At 38.2% G+C, this 10,542-nt stretch overlaps 1 long non-coding RNA gene across 1 annotated transcript; it reads left to right on the top strand.

The window, feature by feature from the left end:
- The first annotated feature begins 1,159 nt into the window (after positions 1 to 1,159).
- Positions 1,160 to 6,751, top strand: LOC134287986 (uncharacterized). Its single transcript, XR_009997670.1, has 2 exons — positions 1,160 to 4,000; positions 4,068 to 6,751. It is a non-coding gene; the product is annotated as an uncharacterized LOC134287986 (long non-coding RNA).
- The last annotated feature ends 3,791 nt before the right edge of the window (positions 6,752 to 10,542 follow it).

The raw sequence follows: 10,542 nt of genomic DNA on the forward strand, positions 1-10,542 counted from the left end.
ATTCTTTTCCCTAAAATAGCCGAAAGAAGCTAGTAATTTTTGTTGTGTGTATTTATGTCTCATAATATGAATTGAATTATTTTCTCAGGTGAAAGGTAAACCAAATCTCTGAAGTGTAAATGTGAATTGTAGATATAAGAAAATTGAATTCTAGACAAATAAATTAAATTGAAATTGAAAAATTTTAAATGAAACACTTTCACACGACTTAAAGGATACAACTTTTTTCATAAGCATCGAATCACTTTGCGTTTTTTGACAAAGTTTTGACGTGATATTTCCTTGAGACAAAGTTTTTTTGGGGAAATGTTTTTTTTTTATGGAATTCTATGAAATGTTTTCAGGAAAGTGTTATAGAATCACCAGAGTTGACATTGAAATAAATAGTGAATTATTTTTTATATATTTTTTAGATATAATCTTTTTTAAATGTTACGATAAAGTTCTAATTGTTAATATGCAGTGACTTATTCCCATCTAATTAATTGGTTTAACTTATTATTCCTACTAAGAACACTCGTTTCTATGTTTCAACACGATGTAGGTACATAACTATACAGCAAGCCCAACTCAAAGCACACCCTAAATTTACACTCGACAACTAATACACGACACCCGACCAAAAACTGCCGGATGCTGTGCGGTCAAGCGAAGAGAGCCAAAAGCACCAAGCCCCGTATAGATTAAAGAGTGTGTCATTAGATTCAATAAAGCAGTGGATAGTTCGGTTACGAAAAGTTGGTACAAGCGAACACACCTCTTCTCCAACTGAACTGCCCGCTCAATCAAGCACACAATCAATAATCGGATGTTGTAACAAGCACATGATTTTCGGGTTTCGTTTTCTTCTCTGGGGGAGGACGCTTTGTTTGAGTTACATTTCTATGTGCGACACTTCGGAGACGTTAAATAGGTACGGTAGGCTCACGCCAGTTAGACAGCATGGGTATTACTTATGTTATTTCCGAACGCACATTCTTCATTACACCAACAAAGCAAGCCATGAAAATGTTTGACAATTCTCAGGTCATTTTGACAGATCACACACATGCACGAAAAAGACGGATGCACCGATGAACTGAATTCATCGCGGTCCGAGAATTTTGACACTACAGCGGGGTCGTTCCCAATCAGAATTGTTCAATTCTGATTGGAAATCTTTTATTGCGCGCAAACCCCAAAATTTTATTCCCACCTTTGGGTTTCCGCGCCGAAGACCCAGCGCCAGATTCGGCGACAAAGAAAACTGACAGCAGTCGCCGGACAGTTGGCAATCCTGATATTTGACGGCGGCCGCCCGGTAGTCATGGGAGTGGATTGTTGTCACGCAAATAGATCTTTTCGCTGAAAATGCATGTGTATTGAGTTGTTGTTGACAGATTTTCTGCAGTGTTAGTGTGAAATTCAGCGGTTTTCTGTATCGCGTAAGCCTTCGCTGGAAGAAAACGTCATGTTGTTCAGCGAACCAAGGAAAATTTTCAGTGAAAAAAGCAATACTTCTGATTGGAAGCGACCCCGCTGTAGTGTCAAAATTCTCGGACCGCGATGAATTCAGTTCATCGGTGCACTCGTCTATTCTACTTTATCGATCTTGTTGTCCTCCTTTTCATGCTCATGTTACATTTGTCAAAATGACGTGAGAATTGTCAGTCATTTTGAGGTTAGATTCGTTGGTGTAATGAAGAATTGGGCAATTCAAGCCCAAAGGTGGAAAAAATTAATAACTTTCTTAATACAAGACCCTATGTGACCATCGATGGCTTATTCGAAAGCAAATTTTCTCAAGAATTGGTTGATGGATGATTCATGTACGGGCAACTACTCTGAAGCGTGTTATAGAGCCCGTTTAAACCCAGTTCCCCTTGGAATTTGAGAATTTCTGCTATTTTACGGCATTTGTTATGATTTTAATGATTTTTTCGCTGGAATACCATCGCCATGAAACCTATCAAACAAGCTATTGGTCAACTTATCTGGTCATCCAAGCTTTTGGGTTGTTTTTTTTTTTCATGTAACCCTAAATTTCCAAATTTCATAAGATGCAGAAATGTTACTGGTTAGCTCTTCATCAATATTAATTCACATCATGCATAGAAATTTCAAGTTAAAGTTGTTTTAATTGAAAAAAAAAACAATATAAAAATAAGTTTATAGGGGAGTTACTAAGCTCTGAAACTATATGTTGCCGCCACCTCCCGTCTATGAGGCTATGCGCAAACAACATTTAGGATGTTTTTGGAGTATATAAGCAATGGCTTATCGTTTGGAAATGTTTGGAATCGGTGGTATTGGGATGAGAAATACTCATATTTGTATGCGTGAAAAATCAAGAAATATTACATATACTATGAGATCAAACTCCCCAAAAATGGTTTCTTCAGAAATAATCCATGTGTATTCGATTATTTATTTAGTTATTGTCACGTAAAAAATCATTAATAAAAATAAAAAATGATTTTTTACCTTGAAAATATACCATTGCCCAATTGACCCCACGATACCCACAGTATCCCAGCGAAAAAATCATTAAAATCATAACAAATGCCGTAAAATAGCAGAAATTCTCAAATTCTAGGGGGAATTGGGGTTAAACGGGCTCAATAACTCGCTTCAGAGTACTTGCCCGTACATGAATTATCCACCAACCAATTCTTAAGAAAATTTGCTTTCGAATAAGCCATTGATGGTCACATAGAGTCTTGTACTAGGTCTTGTATTAAGAAAGTTATTAATGTTTTCCACTGGTGCCAAGAATTGGCTTCTTTAGCGGTGTTGAGATAATTCCATATTCTGAATCTGCATGCGAAACTGAGCCGAAATCCAAATTTTCATGAATTTTGGTGCCCGGGAACCTCTTTTAAAATCTATTTGAAGTTTGTATGGGAGCGATTTGTCGAATCACCCCTCGTTGCATTTTGTACTGGGCGGAGCTGTCAAGCAGTTGCCCAGCTGTCAAAAGGTGATTTCAAAAAATCTCTTTGAAATTGATTTTAGGTATCAAAATAAAGTTCTAAAAATCTGAAAAAATCATAGTGGCTCAGAAAAAGGTGCTCTTTCGTATGAAATCAAAAAATCGATACATTTTTCTTAATTTAAAAACCCAATTGGTGCTGGACTAGGTGCAGTAAACTCGTTCAAAATCAACTTTCCGCTTTCCGGCAGAAAATCTTCACAACAATCACTGTTAACAACAAGTTTACTCAATAAGGTATCTGATTCAGACGGAAGAAGTGGACGAAAACAGTCGTTTCGTTGTGAATTTAGGTAATACATAATTTTGTTTACATGTTATGCCGGGAATAGGGCAAAAAACCCTAGTTGGGATAAGCTATTTTACGAGACGTTCTACCGGTGGGCCGCTCATTGTTATTGTTTACATTTGATGATTTTGTTTTAACGAAAAGTAGCATAACATGCGGTGAGCATCAATCAGATTTTTGCTGGCAGAGATGTTTCGGTGTCTAATGTCCCGCATAGAGATTTACAGTTTGCCTTAATCTCCAAACAGTAAATCTCTTCTATCTGTTGCTGTTAATGTATAATTAATAGTTGCTTTTATGTCCAAGAATATAAGATGCAACGCATTCAACTATATACCACGGTCTATGCAATCCATAGCAAGTAGTGACATCATATTATACTATGCAGATATTGTTGAATGATATAAAGATGGAAGCTTGCAATTAATGGTGGCAATATTAATTCACCTTATGACAAACTGTTTGTGCATATTCTGTGCAACACACCTACATGCATGCGTTTCACTATATGCCACTGAAGTTGAACAATGTGACAAATAGTTGTACGCATCTGTATTCGTGAATTATTGAAAATTAACTGATGCTTGTGTTGGCAACATTCAAAACAAAGAAAAAAAAATTGGAAGCAGCCAACTGAAAGGGCAATTTTGTTTCAGAGCCATTTCAGAACCCAAATTTGAACAACTGCCGTAGTAAATCGGGGCATTGTACGAGGACCAGCACCTAACGTGCTGTTAGCGGTAAGTACTTAATATGACAGAAAAGTTGCATACATCCAACTCACAGTAAATCTTCTCTCATCGACAGCATACTTACCGGAGACCAACGTCCGCTTCATTTGCATAACATCCGGACGATCCAGCAAACATCCATGGCGACCCGGTATGCAAGCTGGAGCGGGAAACAAACTACGAAGGAGTTGGTCCAAGGACACATTCAATTTAGACATAAGTGATGATGGAGTCTATCGAGTCTATCACGGTTAATAAAAGTAATTGTTTCATTAGTTATAGTTCAATTTGTTCTCATTTTTTTGTTTTCTTTTATGGTACTAATATTAAAAAAAAACAGTACAATGCACTGTTTATAGCTATATAAACACAATACGATATACAGTACTCGTTTTCCTTGCAAATTTATGGTCAAATTGTTCTCTATCCATTTGCTATGCAGTGATTTGTTCGAAAATATGGATAGTAATTTGACCATTATTCTTTACTGTATTGCGAAAAATTTGTTCGGGAAAATGACCGATTTTTTATGGTAACCTATCTTAACCGCCTATTCCACATACTGTAAATTGGCGGGTTACCATTTGTCAAACTGGCAAATATGTACATGGAATGGTGAGCTTACTGTTATCTCCGATAGTCTGAGATATGGTTAAATGACAATTGCTAATGGTCATCTACAGTATGAAAAACGTTGCATTTACAGTTTGTGATTATGCGGGGTGGCATGTATCAATCCCCCGAGCTGCATGATGTCACTAGCAGATGAAAAAAACATCCCCACGGTCTACGGATATTAATTATAGTGGGCGGGTTGACGCATTTTTGCAGATAAATGAACCTCGTTATTGGATGGGCCTGTATCACATGTTATGCTAGCGAAAATGTAAATAAATAGGCCCACCGGTTGGACTTCAAAACTGGTAAACATTAAAAAAACAGCTGATTTGAAACGTCTCATAAAATGCCTTATTGTAAATATTATTGCGATATTACTTTATAAAAACTTGGTATCTTCGGCAAAGTTGTTAGCATGGTCAAGAGCTGTCCAGTGATGAACTAAAGCATTGGCAAATCCATCGCTGGGCGGTGCTAGTGTGCATACAAACTGCAGGCAAAAGTACATATAAACGTATATGCGTGTACCTCAATAACGTGATAATTTAAGTGTGTGGTGTCTTCGACGAAGTTGTTGGCTGGGCCACGGGCTATCCAGTGACGAACGCAATACAGTTTAGACTCCTACTACACGGTTGTTTCGGGGGGTGCAGCAGTAATTCGTGTTGTAGGAATCCCAGAGCTTATGGGTTTTCGCCTAATTGGAGGTGTGAGCATGAGCATGAGCATAGATGACCGTACAATTCGTAGTTGCTACTCCGTGATTGACCAGAACAATCGAAATTGCATAAGGAACCAACAAACGGAGCTTGGGAGTAGCTACCGCTCTCAATGTGCACAGTTCGAGAATTCCAGACTTTATTAGTCAATAACGGCGCCGGCCACGTCCTTACGGTCATCGAGGAAGGAAAGGAATGTTGCTTGACGTACGTTGCTACTAGAGACCGAGATCACCTCATCTTCTCCACGACTGTCACGGGAAGGAGTTTTTGTTAGTGGGGAGGGGGAGAGTCACATGATTTGGATTCACTTTGGTAAGTGATGTGATTCATGCAACCTTTACTTGAGGCAAAACATTTATTCATTTTGACTAAAATATTACAAATGTCGACACCGAAGATGACGAACCATTCAAATTTTTGTGTGAATGTAAAAAATGAAAGAAAAATATTTATTATCAACTGAATGTGCATTGAAAACTAGCGCCGACACATGACGTGACGAACTTTTCAATATTTGTTAGATAAATACACAAAAACCAGAGCAGAATTTTATACATCCTTCAGCATTAATTATTATGATAAAATGGAACGAGCTCACCAATAAACATCCTTCGAAGTGTCCAGTGAGTATGTGCTGCAGCATCTTCCACTAACTGGCCTCTTCTCCGAAATCACACTGAGCCGCTACAACTATACACGGGTACGACGACGTGCACATTCAAATTGACGACGACGACGACGCGGCCGGTCCGAATGAAAAAAAGCGGTCTCTTCACTTTGCCTAAAAAATCACACTAAACCGTCCCGTACGAAGATAAGCACAGTGAAATCGGCGACGACGACGACGCGGTCGGCCCGAATGAAAACAGCGGTCTCTTCACTTTGCTACCAAAATCACACTCGTTTTCGCCTAATTGGAGGTGTGAGCGAATATCTCAGGAGTATTACAAGATAGCACCATACTTTCTTTGGCAAAGTTGTAGTACTAGAATACTGCCCCACTCGCATAACAGTCCCATTTGCAAAAAGTAGGAATTGAGAAAACGGCATTTGAAGTTTGAAAAGTTGTTTTCATATAAAACTTTGAAAAATCGTCAAAATTTGAAAAATATTTCGATCATCTCGAAACTTTCACAGATTGCTTTGTACATGAATATATAACTGTAAAAATTATTACAATCACTACAAAGTTGTTCAGTTTTTTGTTACGTAACACAAAAATCCATGATGGGACTGTTATGCGGGTACTTTTGATATGGGACGCTCATAACTTGGTATTTTTTTCACACATTGACATAAAAATTCGTAATTTTTATTGTTGTTTTTGGAAGTACATCAAAAATGATGACTATTCATAACGTTAACTCAAAAGTGATGAAAAGTCAAATGGGACTGTTATGCGAGTGGGGGCAGAATAGATCTACCATACAATGCAAACTAACATCCAATTAGTTGGAAATTTGGCTGATACAGGCGCTATGTAGAAGTGGTTGTTTATGTTCGCTCGCCAGTAGAAGCACTCATAAGTTATCACATGTGATATCTCAAGATCTACTTGATTTGGAACAATGCTGTCTTCGGCAAAGTTGTTCAATAGGTCAAGAACAATCTGGTGATTCACCAATTAGTTTGTGATTTCGTCGTTTCAAACTTCTCTATCTCGTGATCCAGAGCAAATAGAAAAGGGTCGTCTTCGACAAAGTTCTTCCAGAAGTCAATAGCTATCTAGTGATTCAACAATAAGTTTGTGATTTCGTCGCTAGGTGGCGCTAGTTGTCAAGTGAAGTTTCAAACTTGGTTTCAAAGTTGGTGATTTCGCCGCTAGGTGGCGCTAGTTGTTAGGTAAAATTTTAAACTTCTCTAGCTCGCGATCCAGAGCAGATAGAAAAGTGTCGTCTTCGGTAAAGTTCTTCTGGAAGACAAGAGTTATCTAATGAATTAACACTTAGTTTGTGATTTCGCCGCTAGGTGGCGCTATTTGTCAAGTAAAATTTTAAACTTCTCTGGCTCACGATCCAGAGCAGATATAAGAGGATCGTCTTCGGCAAAGTTCTTCAGGAAGTCAAGAACAATCTGGTGATTCAACATTTAGTTGATGATTTCGCCGCTAGGTGACACTAGTTGTCAAGTAAAGCTTTAAACTCCGCTATCTCGGGATCGGAGGCAAGCAGATAGAAAAGTTTCATCTTCGACATAGTTCTTTTGGAAGTCAAGAGCTATCTGGTCATTCAACATTTAGTTGGTGGTTTCGCTGCTAGGTGGCGCTAGTTGTCAAGTAAAAATTTAAACTTCTCTAGATCGCGATCCAGAGCAGATAGAAAAGTGTCGTCTTCAGCAAAGTTCTTCAGGAAATCAAGAACTATCTAATGAATTAACATTTAGTTTGTAATTTCACCGCTAGGTGGCGCACGCTACGTCTGAACTAACGGATTATAAAAAAAAATTAATGTACATCGGGTTTCTTTCCATAAAACATCAGTATTCAAGCTATATTTTCATTTGCAGAAGGTTTCAAAATATTATATCGGTTAAAAATATTCCATACATTTTGTATGAGAGAGAAATTGACCGAAAATGAGGATTTCAAGCAAATTTGTATGAAAAACGGGCAAAAAGATGGAAAAATCAAAACTTCCCCGATAGAATATTTTAAAATCTTCTGCACATGAAAATATAGCTTGAATACTGATGATTTATGGAAAGAAACCCGATGTACATTCAATTTTTATAATCTGTTGGCTCAGACATAGCATGTGGCGCTATTTGTCAAGTAAAATTTTGAACTTTTCTGGCTCGTGATCCAGAGCAGATAGAAAAGTGTAGTCTTTAGCAAAGTTCTTCAGAAAGTCAAGATCTATCTGGTGATTCAACATTTAGTTGGTTCCAAAAGCTAGACTTTACATATACTGGCGTGAGTGAGAAATGGACAAATTGAGGTGAAATTTGCGAAAAAGTTACTCGTCCTCTCGGTGAGACTCGAACTCACGACTCCTACTCACTAGACAGGCGCGTTGCCGCTACGCCACGAGAAGACTCGAAGACGTAGCTGCTAACCTGAATTCAAGTTCAACACAAAATTCCGAGGTTATCTTTTCCACAGATTGCACCCCTTTCGGATGGAATGAGATGTACATCCACACTACGCATATATTGTATATGTAAAGCCTAGGCGAGAGCGCATTGTTTTTGTGTGTTGGAAGTCCACACACCTCTCATCGACGACTGTGTCGAAGAGATCGCGCGGTGAGCGGAAAGCTTCCAATGGGTCGCGACGTTCTCAAACGACCGGTTACGGAACATGAGTCCGTTGCTCGATGACATAATTAAATTAATTAATTATCGATTTTTGCGGCTTAACCAGCCGAATGGAAGTTTTACTTTATTCCAAAAGCTAGACTTTACATATACTGGCGTGAGTGAGAAATGGACAAATTGAGGTGAAATTTGCGAAAAAGTTACTCGTCCTCTCGGTGAGACGGACGGTGAGACGGTGGATGTACATCTCATTCCATCCGAAAGGGGTGCAATCTGTGGAAAAGATAACCTCGGAATTTTGTGTTGAACTTGAATTCAGGTTAGCAGCTACGTCTTCGAGTCTTCTCGTGGCGTAGCGGCAACGCGCCTGTCTAGTGAGTAGGAGTCGTGAGTTCGAGTCTCACCGAGAGGACGAGTAACTTTTTCGCAAATTTCACCTCAATTTGTCCATTTCTCACTCACGCCAGTATATGTAAAGTCTAGCTTTTGGAATAAAGTAAAACTTCCATTCGGCTGGTTAAGCCGCAAAAATCGATAATTAATTAATTTAATTATTTAGTTGGTTGTTTCGCCGTTAGGTTGCGCTAGTTGTCAAGTAAAGTTACAAACTTCTTTAGCTCGCCAGTAGCTCGCGATACAGAGCAGATAAAAAAGTGTCGTCTTCAACAGTAACTGTTGGTTGCATTAAGGGTTTGCATTTTTAAGAAAAATGAAATCTTTTTTTGTTTTGTTTCGCTCTTCGCACAACTGCGCAAAGCAACGAAGCACAGACAAATAGACGTATCTTTTAGAGGCAATTCATCAAAAACTTTTGCTCGGTATCTTTTTCATGAGCACACAGCCACCTGTTCGAAGAATCGAAGAATATATCAAGCATAATTTTTCAAATCGACGTATCTAACTTTTTCACTGATCTGAGTAAATTCATGGTCAATGTTGACGACCATTTCACTAAAATAGTTTTTTTATAAAAATACTTTTCATAATTAAGTTTTTTTGTGCTTAACATCACCAGGGATATAGCACGCACTAGGTAAGAAACAAAACCTACTCATTACATATCATTTTCACAATGAATTTTGACAAAAATACACATACACCGGGTTGATCAGGGATACGTCATGCCAGATACGTCGCTTTTGTATGGTGCCAGTTTGGTGTATCTGTTACTTTTGATTTTGGCTAGATACGTCGTTTGGTTTTCTCATATATCAAAACGGTGTATCTATCAGTAAAGTTGTAAACATCAAAATAGTTAGATACGTCGTTTCGAAAAATATGCTTAGTTAAACAAATTAAGCAATAAATCATCAAACAGTGATGTGGGTTCTTCAATTTGCTTTATGAATCATGCATGCAGCAGTTAACCCGGATTTGTTTACATTCTCGAGTTACGTCGGATTGAAAAATTATGCTTGATATATAATGTCTAATATTATTAGAAAAAAATCAGTATCGCTGAATCACCCACGAAATGAAAACTAAGAGGCTAAGAGTCTATTGTTTCATTTGTACTGAGAACGAAATGTTCTATCAGGGGTTATTTTTACAAATAATTATGGATTACTGCACGAGATTATACTGGCCTGCTTACACACGAAATTTGACGTTTGAGAGGTGTCGGCACCGCTCAAACGTCAAATTTTCTGTGAAAGTAAGCAGTGGATCATACCCAAAAATGGGTATTTCTCGAAAATTTGTTATAGAAATCACGTAAAAAATAAAAATGTTCTAGACTCCCCGATAGAACATTTCAGGCGTTCGATTTGAATAGGTCCTAAGTTTGCTGTGATTCCTATGTAGATTCGTCCTATTCAAATCGAACGCCAGAATTTTCCTGTCAGCACCAAATGAAACAGGAGACCTTTAGCTTTTATTTGGTGGGTGATATTTTTTGTCACAGACTCCGTGGCTGTGGCTGAAATGCAGGCTTTGCCCCAGTTGGGACTTACGAAG

Source organism: Aedes albopictus, chromosome 2, assembly GCF_035046485.1.
Source record: "Aedes albopictus strain Foshan chromosome 2, AalbF5, whole genome shotgun sequence".
Classification (NCBI taxonomy): domain Eukaryota; kingdom Metazoa; phylum Arthropoda; class Insecta; order Diptera; family Culicidae; genus Aedes; species Aedes albopictus.